This window comes from Chelonia mydas, chromosome 1 (assembly GCF_015237465.2).
Source record: "Chelonia mydas isolate rCheMyd1 chromosome 1, rCheMyd1.pri.v2, whole genome shotgun sequence".
In the NCBI taxonomy this organism is placed as follows: Eukaryota; Metazoa; Chordata; order Testudines; family Cheloniidae; genus Chelonia; species Chelonia mydas.
Genome location: NC_057849.1, coordinates 118,099,568 through 118,113,340, shown reverse-complemented (window position 1 = coordinate 118,113,340; position 13,773 = coordinate 118,099,568). Strand labels below are relative to the sequence as shown.

The window sequence follows — 13,773 nt, the reverse complement described above, 5'->3', positions numbered from 1 at the left end:
GTGAAATTCAGGAAAAGGCTTTTAAATTTGGTGTTTTGAAAACTCCTATACCACTTTTTTTTTTTTTGGCTCATTTTATTTCTAATATGGGTTGACCCGAAATGCTACGTTTGTTTTGTTGGAGCTGCTGAGCTGTGCCTTCTCCTATTGTGGAGGGGACTAATGGAATAGGTAAAAAGGTAGTTGTCTTTAAGTGTCTAAAAAGCAACATTTAAATATCCGTGTTACTGTTTATAGTATAAATTGACATTGTGGTGGCTTAGATGCTGAAGCAGTTCCTGGGTTAAGCAAGAAGTGGGGGTACACATACTGTACAAGGGATAGGGCAGAAATATGTCAGAATAGAAGCCCAGAAAGAGGGAGACTGGTAGAGAATTGGGAAGTACAAGCAGGTCAGGGGGAACACAGACAGGTGGCCAAGAGCCATAGTCTCCAGTTTTGAAGTGAGGAGAGAGCAGCATAGGTGTTTCTGCTGGAGAAATGGGGGATGTGACCCCAGTGTCATATACACAGAGATCAGCATATGTTTAGCTACACTTCCATTTCTAATCAAGGAATCAATTCTAATAATTACCTAATCATTTGTTTTTGTAGATTTTAAGGTGGCAGTGTTGATATGGTATGATAGCGACAGAATCACAGCAGAGAGCTGGCTGGATCCCTAGTGTTTGGGTTTTTAAAAAAAAAAGTGTAAGGAATGTAACATTTGAGTGTGGGGTGTTCATAGACCCAGCAGTCATAACTGTGGTGTCTTCTCAGTCATTGGGTAGTTCAAATGTAGACACTTCCAAAATGTGGTTATTTCCGTGCCCGGTGTTTGGTTATAATCATTCTGGTGTTTTTTCGCTTACCTGTATCTAGACAGCTCTTAATTGAAATAATCCCCGAATGCGATACCACTGATCTGTGCCCTAGAGTTAGTGCCACCTTAAGACCACTATTTTATGTTGACTCTTTAGGAGGGCTGATCACCCTCAGTGTTTGAGCAATTCCGTATTGACATTCTCTGAGAAATAAATGCAATCTGAGACTCAAGACCAAAGTTTGAGCAGGTGCAATTGAGTTCTTTCAAGAAAATAGTATACCTGCATCAATAGTTAAACTGACAAGCACGTTTAACTTATGCCTATAAATGTACCCCAGCAATACTTCAGTCATCTCCACAGAGTGAATTTGACATCCATGCTCTCTAGAAGACTCCTTTTTGTTGTTTGCTTTTTTGCATGTCGCCTGGATTGGAAGCCCTGGATAAAGTGAACAATGAAGCTTTAAGGTTTACCTACCAAGAAAAACTCCTGGATACAGGACCTCTATCATATTTATGGGAATAAGCTATACTGCTACAAACACCTTTATACAGTTGTAAACAGTGTCGGTAGTATAAGTTCGCACTGCTTTAACTAGATCAGTTTCTAAACAAAGCTAGTTATAGTGGTACAAAAATTGTGTAGCCCAGCCTTAAAGTGGATAGAAGTCCATATCCAGACTGAAACTGACTGATATCTGTCATTGTCATTACTACCCATATGGTTCTGAAGAGCATCAGGGAGACTTTTCAGAATGCTGTTAATCTTTCTTTTTTTTTAATTGTTGTTGTTTGGGGAAGTAGCAGAGGGACTGGAATTGGTCAGCTGAGTAAGAAAATACTGAATTCACTCAGTTTGAAGGTTCTGTCATCAGCCATAAGGACAAAAAACTTAAATTTAACTACTCTTCTTTAAAATTTTGCAGCTATCTGTGGTTCAGGCTTTCCTTTCTTATTGTTGTGAAGGTGTCCTACTCTACTGTCAAATGGCGATTTCAAGATCATTTGATATTTTCCAGTTTTTTGGTTACTAACCAGTCAAGGTCTAAAACTTGGCAAGGCATCGAAGTGGTACTAGTCCTTGCTTTCAATATAAGTCTCTGGAATCCGTGCCTGATGGAAGTTTATCTAAGTCTGAGCCAGGCCACGTTCAGGAAGAGTTTTAATGTTGCTTTCTAGCAGTTGATTTGGAACCTCTGCCATTCAGCTTATTGACAGCATTTTCCTCACCTTCAACTTGTACAGTTGTTTTGTATTTGTTCTCTTTGTATTCAATATATAATTTTTATACAAAAGCTGACCCTGGAAAACAACTTTCCAGAATAATGCAGCACAAAATCCCTGCTTTGCAGCTGACTAATGGGCACCTGACTACTCGGTTAACTTCCGATAGTTGTCTTTCCTGCAATTTCACAAGACTGGAGCAGAGAGAGCATGACTGTTAGGTAGCTGACAGGTTTCAGAGTAACAGCCGTGTTAGTCTGTATTCGCAAAAAGAAAAGGAGTGCTTGTGGCACCTTAGAGACTAACCAATTTATTTGAGCATAAGCTTTCGTGAGCTACAGCTCACTTCATCGGATGCATACTGTGGAAAATACAGAAGATGTTCTTATACATACAAACCGTGAAAAAATGGGTGTTTACCACTACAAAAGGTTTTCTCTCCCCCCACCCCACTCTCCTGCTGGTAATAGCTTATCTAAAGTGATCACTCTCCTTACAATGTGTATGATAATCAAGGTGGGCCATTTCCAGCACAAATCCAGGTTTTCTCCCCCTCTCCCCCCTTTTTTTTCCCCCCACACACAAACCCACTCTCCTGTTGGTAATAGCTTATTTAGTCCCTGAAAGTGTATCTCTTAAAGATGCTCTTTAGTGCTCACATTGGAACAGCTTTTATTTAAACAAACCTAACAACTGACAAGTCAACATGAGCAAATAATACCTTTGCACGTTTGACTTACTCTTCTAAAGTCCTTCATATTTATCTTTGAAAGATAGCAACTGGACATAAATGGTAGTTAAGATTACCATTAAAGATAGAAAAGATGGTCTGTACTGGGACCCAGAAAATTCTCTTCTATTTTCAGCCCTGCTGAAGACTTCCCATGTGAAGTTGGGTGAGTCACTTTCTCTCTATGCTTTTGCTAACATCTATAAAAGGAGAAGAGTAATACTTCCTTACATCATAGAGCATCATAAACATAAATTCATTAATATTAGTGAGGTGCTCAGATACTACAGTGATGAGTACCACAGAGAAAAAGCCTCTACAATGTTTAAAAAAAATACTAAAACATTTTCATTCCTTTTTTTGTTTTCTCGTATGCTGCTTTCAAAATTAATGTAAGGCACAATAAAATAAACTTACTTTAACACTAAAGTTGTGACCCTGATAGTCCAAAATATAATCTGGTATAGCAAACTCAACATTGAACTCAAAGGATGCTTATTCTGTTACACTGAATTAGCGCACCAAAATAATAAACAACATGAGGCAAACAACTGTTAGTGAAGCAGAGTGGTACATTTTTACCCTGTCACTGAGAAATTATAGATAATTGGAAAGCTAAGTGGTTTGTGCTACATCTTGCTGTTTTAATGTATGATGAAAGTTAAGAACTTTCAGCCAAGGAAGTTTGTCATTTCTGTTTGTATCAATAAGAAAGGAATAGTAAGTGGTTAGGTCATGGTTGTCATTTATAGTTACTGGTTCTGTTAACCCATATTCTTTCGTTGTTAGCCAAATTAAATATGGTAGATAGTGTAGTCATAAGAATAGCCATACTGGGTCAGACCAATGGTCCATCTGACCCAATATCCTGTCTTCTGACAGTGGCCAAGGCTGGGTGTTCAGAGGGAATGAACAGGTAATGATCAAGTGATCCATCCATTGTTGCCCATTCCCAGCTTCTGGCAACAGTGGCTGGGGACACTTCCAAGCATGATTTTGCATACCTGCCCATCCTGGCTAATTGCCGTTGATTGACCTATCTTCCATGAACTTACCTCGTTCTTTTTTGAACCCTATTATAGTCTTGCCCATCACAACATCCTCTGGTAAAAAGTTCCACGGGTTGACTGTGTGTTGTGTGAAGGAATACTACTACTTCTTTTCTTTTTTTTTAAACCTGCTGCCTATTAATTTCATTTGGTGACCCCTAGTTCTTGTGTTATGTGAAGGAGTAAATAACACTTCCTTATTTGCTTTCTCCGTACCAGTCATGATTTTACAGACCTCTGTCATATCCCCTCTTAGTCATCTCTTTTTCCAGGCTGAAAAGTCCCAGTCTTATTAATCTTTCCTCATATGGAAGCTGTTCCATATCCCTAGTCATTTCTGTTGCCCTTTTCCATACCTTTTCCAATATTCAACATAGTCTAGTGGATAGGGAGTCAGGAGCCCTGGATTCTACTCCCAGCTGACCTGATGTGTAGCGTTTGGAAAGTCATTTCACTTAGATATCTGTTTCTCCTTCCATCCTTTGTCTTCTGTGTATAGGCCCCAAGCCTGCAATTCTTTGCATGCAGGCAGACTGCTGTGCTCATGGAGCACCATTAAAGTCAACAAATTGCAAGTTCTGGGCCTTAGGCTGTAAGTTCTTCCGGGAGCTCTTTCATTATTGTGTTTGTATAGTGCAGTGGTTCCCAAACTGGGGTTCGCGAAATGTTACAGGGGGTTCTCGGGGGGGAAAATTCCCTAATGGTGGACAAAGCTGTCCCTAGGGACTCCAGGCAGCATGGGGCCAGCAGCCCGGAGCCCCTGGACTTCCAAGAACTAAGCCGATCAAAGCAAGCATATCTATCACACTGAGGAGATATAAACTTCAAGACTCCTTATAAGAAATGGAAAGGAAGGTGGATATTTTTTGCTGTTTTTAAAATTAAATGGACAGCTAGTATAGTTTTTAAAATTATTGTGGCGAACAAGTTTAAGCTTTGTTGTAACGTGCGTTGTTTGCCTGGACTGCTCAAGACCTCAATGCTTGTGTAGGAGGAACTCTTCGAGTTGGCTTCTTAAATACCTTCATGCTGTTTCACATCTGATGCTCCTTGATGAAACATAGGAGCCTTGTCTTATAACAGGCTTATTCAAAGTGATACAAGCTATGAAAGTGAGACCTTGGAAGAGTGTTGCTGTTTTCATAATGTAATAAAAATACTGTAATGATAGATAATAAATTGTGTGTAATAAGCATGTCATAAACAAATTTTATATTTCCAAGATCACTGCTTTTATAATTTATACTCAGGTAAAGGAGAAAATCCCTGGAAATATTCATTTTTAGGAGGGGGTTTGGAAGACTTGACATTTTCTGTGAAAGGGGTTCACAGGTTGTTAAAGTTTGGGAACCACTGGTATAGTGCCTAGCAAAGTAAGGTCCCAAACTGTGCTCAAGCCTGTATGTAGTGGTGTAATACAGTTAATATATATTGATGTTTTTAGTTTTAATCAACATGACATCCAAGTCATCAGTATTGCAATATTTTTGAATTATCTGCATTGAGCCATTTGGATAACTTTAATTAAGGTATTGGCTGAATGCAGTACAATTTCATATAAAAATTCATGTTGGGTATCTATTGTACAACATATTTAGCTAACTTTTAAAGTGCAGTTCTGCTTCAAAACATGACTTGGCTTTTGGTTCCATATTTGTGTTCTCTCAGTGATTCCCAGATGAGATCCACTCAGTTTACAAGTACAAAGATTACGTTTCCTACTATAAGCTCTGCAACTCAATCTGGAATCTGAAAACGAAAGATGGGCTTTTATGGGCCATGCATTGCAAACTGAAGGATCTGTGATTGTTGAAGTGCAAGCCAGAACAGAATCTAGCTCATTCACTTGCCTATTGGCTCTGCAGGGCTAATGGAAGTAAACAGTAGTCAAAATGTTCTTTGTTGCTTTATGTTCGTTCTTTACTATTTACCTGTATGCTCTCCCAACTGCCCTCCCCTTCCCCATCGCTCATGCATGTATACCTCCACCCTACTCATCTTCCTTCCCAGATTAAAGGGCCTGAGGCAGACACACCATGTAGAGCAGGGAAGTGTGGGAAGAAGATAAAAAGGAAAGTGAGAGAAGTAAGAGAAGAGCCAGTGCAGAGATGAAAACTAATGCTGCTTAAAAACTGTTATTTCTTTCATGTACAAATTTGCCTCTCCCCTTCGCTTCAGTCCACACCACGTCTATTGGACACATCTTCTCCAAATGTTTTTTTTCCTTCGTTGTAAAATTGGATGACTTCCACTATAGCTTGTCGTATCAATGAGTCATGCAATTATATTTGTGATTAGTGAGTCACAGACTGAAGAGGTTAAAAATTGCTGATCTAAGATGAAGAGTGAAGAAATTAGCTGGATACTTGATGGGCTGTATGTTCATTGGTTGCCTCAGTTTTTGGGTCCTCAGTTTGACATCAGTGTAGTACGTATTAAATGGATTAAAACTGGTTAACTGATAAATCTCAAAGTAACTCTAAATGGGAATTATACAATGGGGTTGCTTCTAGTGAGGCTCTGCAGGGAATAGGGATCTGTTCTTGTTCCAGTGATATTAAATCTTCATCAGGGATTTGCAAGAAAATATAAAATAGAACAGATTGGTGGGATGGAAAATAATAACAGGTCGGTTTTACAGAGTAATCTATATTGTTTGGTAAGATGGGTTTATCAAAATGCAAGGTTATACATAAGTTCATAGACTAAGGCCAGCAGAAATTTGTTCTTCAGATGCGGCAATGAATCTAAATGAATCTTTGCTAACTAAGGAATCTAACTGAGACAAAACCCCATTCCTGGGATGTGCCAGTGGTGTGGCTTGGATAGTGGAATAAAATGTACTCCAGCAGGCACTGCTGTGAAACATTTGTGCTGCCTCCTGCCTCTCCCTGTACTTTTTCTGACCATATTGAATGCAAGGCCATAGAACGGGGTGTGGTGCTCTGCTTCCTCAGTTCTTTACAGCTGCGCAGTAGATGGACCAGGGACCTCTCCTGGCTGATCCACCCAGATCCAACCCCTTTGAAGATTGTATCTCAGTTAGATCCCTTAGCTGAGATTTGTTTAGATTTATTACTTTTATTTTAACATTTCATTAGTTCATGTGGGCTCATGGATCGTAGTGAAGGGGAAAAAAGAAAAGGAGTACTTGTGGCACCTTAGAGACTAACCAATTTATTTGAGCATGAGCTTTCGTGAGCTACAGCTCACGAAAGCTCATGCTCAAATAAATTGGTTAGTCTCTAAGGTGCCACAAGTACTCCTTTTCTTTTTGCGAATACAGACTAACACGGCTGTTACTCTGAAACCAGTGAAGGGGAAGAGGCTTTGTATTCCCATACCAGGTGTCTAGTTTGCTTGGAGGCAGAATACCCTTCTTCACAGTGTGCGATCTGCAACACCTTCTTGCAAGCTCTTGGAGTGGTGCATCAAACTAAACTCCAAGACTTGCTGCTTCAGGAGGCTATGCAAGCCCTCCAGCTCTGTAACTATCAGTTCCATGAGTACTGTTGGGCTTGCATCAGCCTTTCACCTCCTAGGGAATAAAAAGCAGCCCAAAATCCAACCTGAAGGTAGTATCCTCCTATCATGGAGTGAAAACCAAACCTCTGGTACCAAAGGATCCTAAATCATTTGATTTTGGTTCTAGACACAATGGAAACCCTATATATCTTGACCTTTGTTAGAAGATCTTTATGGGTGTGCCCTTCAGATATGACAGCTTTGGTTCAGAATAAGCGTAGGTGCTGAGATATAGCTTGTGTAAGCAAAACCATGGATTGTTCTGGGTCTCTGTCCTTTAGAGTCAGTTCTGAAAACATCACTGGAACCTAGACTAAAAGTTACTGCCTCAGTGCAGGGAAAATCCCAAAGGAAGGGGTGTGCCCCTAATGTTGCAAGCATATCAGTTCCAGGTAATTTTGACTCCTCAGCACCCACTATAATGGTAGTTGCCTAGGTACTGCTCAGATCTGCTGTTAGAACTATTATCTAATTAGAGCAAAAGTTCCCAAACTGTGGTCCACAAGCTCCATTCAGGTGGTCTGTGGATAGTTCCTTCTAAGTTGTGCACCTGGGCAGCTGCATACAAGAGAATGAAGGGCCACCCACCTAATAAGTGGAGCTGCGCAAGAGTGGTTCTACTAATTTAGGTCCCTGGACCCTGGAGAAGACGCACATGTAAGGTGAGGTGGTGGCTTTGGGGGGAATAGGGGGTAAGTGGGAGGGTGCAGGGGAGTGAGAAGAGCTGTTGGGGGGAATTTGGGACATGCAGGGCTGTGGCGGCCAGAGAAAGAGGCAACTTTCACCAGCTCCAGGGTTGCAGCTGCTGGAGAGGGACGGCCCTCCTTCCCAGCCTCAGCTCTGTGACTGCTGTGGCAGGGGAGAGAGGGCGCATCCATCGCATTAGAAAGGTAAGACTACTGTTATTAAAATAAGAGTTGTGTGCTTTTATTTGTCGAACAAAAAAGTTAAGTTTATTTTTATATAGCGCTTTTATTCAAAGCGCTTTACAATAGTTAGCTAATGATACAAACAACATTTGGAAAGATCATTAAGTGGTCCGTTGAGACCCTCAGCAATTTTCAAGTGGTCTGCCAAAAAAAAAAAAAAGGGTTTGTGAACCACTGAGATAGAGAACTGTATATTCTCTGGGCAGAGTGATAGGGCTGCTTCCTGCTCCAACCTCCCAACTGGAAAAGAGACAGAAGATCAGAGGAAATTCAGATTTCCCCAGCCATATCACTTCCTTCCCCTAAAACACCTCACCAGGGAGTTTTGTCTCCCCCTTTTCCGTTTCAAGAATTCCAAGGCATTAGTTGTCCCTTTACTAACTGCCTTGGAACTGATATTGGATCTGCTATCTGTCAGTGAATCAGATCACGATAAGTAGGTTAATATACCAGCTCAGTTCCCATCAGCTGAGGTAGAAGTGGACCCAAATAAACGTTATTTAAATGCTCCATGCAGTACACACACAAGATTGTATCGTTAACCAAGTAAGTACTATGATTGGGAATGTGATACTAAATATTAGCAGGTTTAGCAATTCCTTCCTTGGTACAAATAATCATCCTTACAGAAATCTAGCACCTCCTAAAGGTCAGGGAAAATCTCATATATCATTTTAGTTTAGATTATCTGGGTATATTGAGCATTCCCAAAGATAGTAGTCCCAAAGTAGTCCCCTTCTTCGCTCAGAGAAGAGGAACCGATGGGACTCATACCAGAACATGGATTTGAAGTCTAATGATCAAATGTCCCCCTGATGACAATGTGCGAGTCACTTCAGCATCTTCCTCACCAGAAGATGTTGTTCAGTTTCATGAACTGTGGTCAGAATAGCTTCACCTTTAAAGAACACATCTGTGTCCATAGAAGAGATCTGTCTTCGAGTATTCAATATATTGGGTCCTCCTAATAGCAAGATCACTGCACTCGGTTTTAGAAGCATTATTGCAACCAACCAAAACTATTCGGGGAAATCCTGCCTCTGGTCAAGCCGTGTCAAAGAAGGCTGACAAGCTATACCAGTTACCACATAAGGATTTTTCTTTCTGTCTTCCTGCTCCTAACTTGGTGGTTGCTGCGGCAGTTCAGAGGCCAAGTGCATTCTGTCCCATTTAACAGAGGGTAAGAAACTGGATACTCTGGGCAGGATAGCTTTCTCCTCAGCCTCACTAGGCATTAGGATTGCTAATTGTCAGGCTCTAAAGGTTTAGATATCAGTACCATCTCTGGGGCAAAATGGCCTTTTTTGGTAAGGATCTGCCTGAAGAGCAAAGGAAATTGGCGAAAGCCTTAATAAAAGGACAGCTAGTAGCTAAACATGGACATGGCTAGATCTACAAAATGACTTGGGTGCCTAAATCCAACATTTAGATGGCACTGAGATCCTCAGAACCCCCACTCAGCTGCTCCTAAATGTGTATGAACGCACATTTCTGCTGTTAGTCACCAAGGTGCCTACAAATCTGCTGGTGAGCATGTTCACAGTTGCCTCAGTCTGGGCACCTGGGTGCCTAAGTCCCAGCAGGATCCTCAAACTAAGCATTCCCCTCCCAATCTTGCCTGCCTGTCCTAATCCAGTAGGCCTAAACCACACACTAAACTAACGGGGAAATTCAACCCTCTGCCTGATGTGGAGGAGGGGCTTGAACACAAGTCTCCATCTATCAGGAGAGCGCCCTACGCACTGGGCTATGAGATGTTTTGGAGTGGGGGGTCTCTATCTCCTGTTGAAACTGTTCCACTGTGTCAATATGTAAATATGCATTGGAACAGGGAGACTAGACCCTGGGTCCCTTCCCTACCCGACCAGGTGAGTGCCATAACCACTGGTCTATAGAGTCATTCACACTCTCTGGCTGTATACATATTTAAATACTTGTATGTAGTGACAAAACTTCAACAGGAAAGATTGAAAGAGATATGTGTTCGTATCCCTTCTCCACATGAAGCAGAGAGGAGAATTGAATCCACCTCTTGTACAGCCCAGGTGAGTACCCTAACCGTTGGAGTAACGATTATAAGAGAGGCATACCACCCCCGCCTTCCTTCAGTGTTTCATGTGGATGGGTGAGGGGAGGATTAGCACCTAACTCTTTAAGGAATTCAGGAAAAGATTTAGAGCTGTGAATTCTAAGCAGAGATTGGTGTCTCCCTCTGGCTTATATCTCGGTGCCTAACTGACTTGAAGGATAGGACTTAAGACTCACCCCCTTCTAGTCATTTTCTACTGGCTAGCTCCACGTGCAATGGACTGGCTTTTGTGGATTCAGTTCTTAAGCACCTAACTTAGGTGTCAAACTTGGGGCTGTGGATTCCACTGGGTGGAAAATCACCTAAAAGCTAGATGTGGCAATGCCTAAGTTCCTTTGGTGGATCTAGCCCTTAGATCCTCATTTGATGCTTCAGACGCTACAGAAACGACAGTGGTTTCAGCTTTCACAGTAGGTCAAGATGCATGGCTTAGGCTACATCTACACTAGCACTTTTGTCAGTATAACTTATGTCACTAACGGGTGTGAAAAAACACACCCCTGAGCAACATAAGTTACACTGACAGAATTACTGGTGTAGACAGTGCTATGTTAGCTGGAGACACTCTCCCGCTGACATAGCTACCGCTGCTCACTGGGCGTGGTTTAATTATGTTGACAGAGAGCGCTCTTCGCATGAGCGTAGAGTGGCTACCTGGGAGATACTATAGCTGCATTGGTGCAGCTGAGCTGCTTTAAGGTCTGCAGTATAGACATGGCCTTAGATGATCTCATCTTCCACCTGAAACCAGAGCACATGTGGAAAAACTTTCATTCATAGATGATGGCTTGCTCAGTGCAAGGACTGATAGTCCTAGAGAAGATTAGATGCTAGATGAGCAGCTAGATTGCTAGGGAATTATTAACCCTCAAGGAGACAGTTTGGAGCTCTTGTCTTTAATTATTGTAGACAGCAATACACTTCATCATCAGTTTGTATTTCATTCAGAGATGCTTTTGCACAAACAACTTCCAGTTCAACAGCAGTGGAGGCAAAAGAGCTTCAAGCAAATAAAGGACAAATAAATCATACCCTTTTCTTCTGTGTCAGGTTTTAGACCACAGTTTTGATATTCTTAAACTATTCACAGTTTTGATATTCTTAAACTATTCTTAAACTATTCACCCTCCTCCTTCCACACCTTTGAGCATCAATTTTCTCACTCCAGTAACTGTGGTTTCATCCGTAAAGACAAGTGGATGCAGGAAGTAGTAGTACGTATAATTTGACACCATACCACCCCTTCCCTATCTCATCAGGAATCCGCTCACAAGAACCTACCAAAAGCAGAGGTTCACTTGTTTGTAGAAGTAGGGGTCATAGAGGAAGTTCTAAGGGAATTCAGGGGAAAGGGATTCTTTGGAATCAGAAATTATCTGAAAGCATCTTCAACCTGAGAGCGCATATCTCCTTCGTCAAAAAGTTCAAATTGTGCATGCTGACTCTACCATTAATAATTCCCTCCCTACCCACCCAAGTATGTTTTGAGCTTTCTGTTTGCAAAAGGATGCATATTTTCCACATCTTTCTGGCTTTCACATTGCAAATGCCTTTGTTTCTTTGTGGGGGGGAATGAGGAGGTAGGAAGATCACTATCCATATAGAATCCTTACATTTGACCCTTTTATCACCCCTTGTAAGTTTACAAAATACTTAGTTGTGGTGGCAGCACATCTAAGAGAGGGTGTACATGTATCCCTTAGTTACGTGACACACACATTAAGGGATCATAAGAGAGCTTGTCCAGTGATACGACTTGCACCTGCTTCCATTGGGAGAAACTGGGACTTAGAATAAATTGGGGGGAAAAAATCATGCTTCCTACTCAAAGAATTCCCTTCATTAGGGAAGATCTGAATTCACAAGCAGGCAGAGCCTTCCTACCAGAAGAAAGATTCCTGAAAATTCAGTTAGATATAGTCAGGCATCAAGAGTTCTTACCAGATAGTAATGTTGTTCTTCAGACTAGTGGGGCTCACAATCTCAGTTACACTTACAAATCCTATCTATGCTTGTCTCAAGATGAGAGTTCTGCAGCAATGGTTAGCAAAACATGATCTCTGAAGCTCAGACAACATGTTCTCAAAGTTGATTCCCCCAAGAGAAGGGTCGCAGTGTCCTGAAAGAGAGAGAGAGCATCAATCCCCTGTTTCATCTACAGGTATCGCCTTCAGAGCCTCCAACTTTGGGAGGAGAGCCTATTTCAACAAATTACTAATTCATTGTCATCGGGCTGTGTGGGGAAAAAATACATACTAATAATGAGGGCAATTTACTGCTCTCTCAAGGTTTTCTTTCCTCACTTGTAAACAAGTAGAGGAGGTCATTCCACTCAGCTGTGCAGAGAAGCTGTAGCACCGTGGAATTAGTGTATCATCACACTTTACCACATAGCTCTACATCAGGTGGGCAAAAGCAACAACCTGGCAGGTCAAATGAGCTGGAGCAGAAGAGAACAGCATGAATGGTCTGTAAACACATCACCAGATGACATCTTTGCATGTCTCTGGGTTATCTGTAAATAGATCTGTTTGCAGCAAAGCACAATGTCAAGTGCCCAGTGTTCTGCTTGAGAGCAGGAGAGCATTCCTTTTAGGATGCATTTCTACTCAGCTGGTTTCCTCTCATCCAAAAAGTAACACAGAAGATAAAGCAAGACACAGTCAATAATAATATGGTTATGACAGTGGTTTCCAGGCTTCCTTCATCTCTCCAGAGGAGTATATTTTTTATTTATTTATTGTATTACTGTAGCACCAAGGAGCCCCAGTCATGAACCAGAACCTCATTGTTCTAGGTGCTGTACAAACACAGAACAAAAAGATTGTCTTTTCTCCCTATCACCTGTTGTCTCAGAACAGCCAGATTTATCACTACAATCTTCCATTCAGTACACCTGATAGCATGGGCCATAGGACCTCTCTAGATCTGTTAGTTCGGTTGCCAACGTCTTGATAGATTTCCTGAAACAATCAACTCACGAGGTCTACGACTTCAAGTGAAAAAGGCTTACAGTTTGGGCATCCAATAACATAGTCCCAGCTTCAGCTCCAATCCAGTCTCTGTGTGCGTTGCTTGGAACTTTCTGATATCTGCTTATTGTCCGTGAAAATTCATTTAGCTGTCATAGGTGCTTACCACATACTTATTGATAACAGAACTGTATTTACTCATGGTTCAGTAAAGAGATTTATGAAAGGTCTAGTAAGCATCTATCCTCTAGTCAAAGGTTCTGCTCCATCATGGGAACTTAATTTAGTGCTTACTCAATTTATGGAGCTGCCCTTTGAGCCTCTGAATGTTCACTGTTTGTCTATCAATCAAAACAGCATTTATAATAGCTATAGCATCTGCCAAAAGAGTACGCAAACTGCATGCTGATGACTGATGTGACCTTCACAGTTTTCCACAAAGCCAAAGTT

At 41.4% G+C, this 13,773-nt stretch overlaps 1 protein-coding gene across 3 annotated transcripts in view; it reads left to right on the top strand.

The window, feature by feature from the left end:
- TMEM131 (transmembrane protein 131) overlaps nucleotides 1–13,773 on the top strand; it is a 176,082-nt gene that overhangs the window by 1,094 nt on the left and 161,215 nt on the right. The window lies entirely within an intron of this gene.